Raw genomic sequence first — 1,526 nt, forward strand, 5'->3', positions numbered from 1 at the left:
TAGCCCCTCCCCCATCAGAGTGTCAGAGCAGGATTTCAGTGCAACGTCAATCAAATGAGAGAGAGGGTGGGGGTGTTTTATGGGTAGAGTAGTTTATTTTTCCTGTAATACTTCATTATAGTTTTTAAGACAAAGCGAACTGAAAGGAGCGCCGAGCAGAGTTACAACCAGGGATTACAAACATTTTTTTCTTCTGCAGTTCGGCGCCCCCTCCAGCAGATGGCGCTCCAGGCGACCGCCTAGTTCGCCTATGCCGAAAGCCGGCTCTGCAAACATCTCAACAACTGTTCATCTCAGCGATGTGAAATTTGTTTTGCAATATGTTATCGGTGTTCTCTTTCAAAAAAAAAATGCATTCACATTTATTACAAAAAAAAATTTGATGTCACGGGCACTTTAACGCTTACTGTGATTTTATTTTGAAACTGGCGAGAAAGGCGGCGGGAGACATGCATTTCAAAATAAGAGCCGCTCTGCTCTCTGACTAGAAAACTGCATGTTATGATTTTAAAAAATGAAAGTAATCATGTGGATCAGGTCTCAGGAGTGTTTGTAGCACGGGGGTCCAGGGGTCCAGGTTTCCCGTCCATCAGCTCACTGCTGCTCGCCTCGTGAGCGCGGCGCGCGCGACCTGCCCCTGTTTGTTTGTGTTGAGCGATTGGAAATGGCGGAGAGCAGAGACCAAAGCGATAACTTGGGTTAGCAGACGAAGTGCACCGTCACCGAGGCGCAGGGAGCAACCGCGACCGATTCCCGGACTTACTTATGACCCGCTGCCGCCGACCGGACACGGTTCACCCGCAGGAGGAGCAGGAAAACGGGCCATCTTACTCAGCGACGGTTTGTTGTCCTTTTTTTTTTATTATTTAAATAAAGCTGGCGTTAGCTAGCGCTGCGGCTAAGTCAGCTAGCATCCTGGCTAACTTCACGTCGTGTGTGATTTCAACCACGCAGCCTTGTTTGTCAACAAAAGCTGACGTTAAATTGACAACGGGCCAGCTTACACACAACTTCTGGACAGTTTCCAGCTGGGCTCGCGTGTGTCCGCGACCCGGTGCCGACATTTGAGCGCAGAACCGTGAGCCCGAGCGAAGCAGGAGCGGACAAAAAGTGAGACATCTGACCGTTCTTTGCAAAGCAGTAAGTTAAGCTGGTTAGCTAAGTTTGCTAACTGGTTTCCCCCCACTGCACCCAGTCTGGGCTGCTCGTTCATTGGGGATTAATCAACTTAATGCAAGATTTATTGTTTTCCCTGGAAGAGTCCTCGGAGTTAGGTAAGAAGGAGGTTGACGTCTTTTATTTTAATTTATTTTATTTATTTTTAAAGCACGCATGTGATCCGTGTTTTTAGCGGCCGCAGCGCTGCTCGGCTCCGGGTCTGGTTCGGCCTGACTCATTGTTGTTCCCTAAATCTAACGGTTCTGCACTTTCACAGCAGCACCGGGCTCTCCTGCTGCAAACAGCCCGCTGCACGGCTCTCGGGCTCGGGCAGTTGTTGTTATGTAAGTCGGTGGTGGGGGTGGGGG

The 1,526-nt window shown here is 49.5% G+C and overlaps 1 protein-coding gene across 1 annotated transcript in view; it reads left to right on the plus strand.

Moving 5' to 3' along the window:
* Positions 1 to 510: 510 nt before the first annotated feature.
* ncoa1 (nuclear receptor coactivator 1) overlaps positions 511 to 1,526 on the plus strand; it is a gene marked incomplete in the record, with an annotated part of 83,714 nt that continues 82,698 nt past the window's right edge. Inside the window, 1 exon segment of the mRNA XM_014031271.1 lies at positions 511 to 840.

This window comes from Austrofundulus limnaeus, unplaced genomic scaffold, assembly GCF_001266775.1.
Source record: "Austrofundulus limnaeus strain Quisiro unplaced genomic scaffold, Austrofundulus_limnaeus-1.0 Scaffold1214, whole genome shotgun sequence".
Classification (NCBI taxonomy): Eukaryota; Metazoa; Chordata; class Actinopteri; order Cyprinodontiformes; family Rivulidae; genus Austrofundulus; species Austrofundulus limnaeus.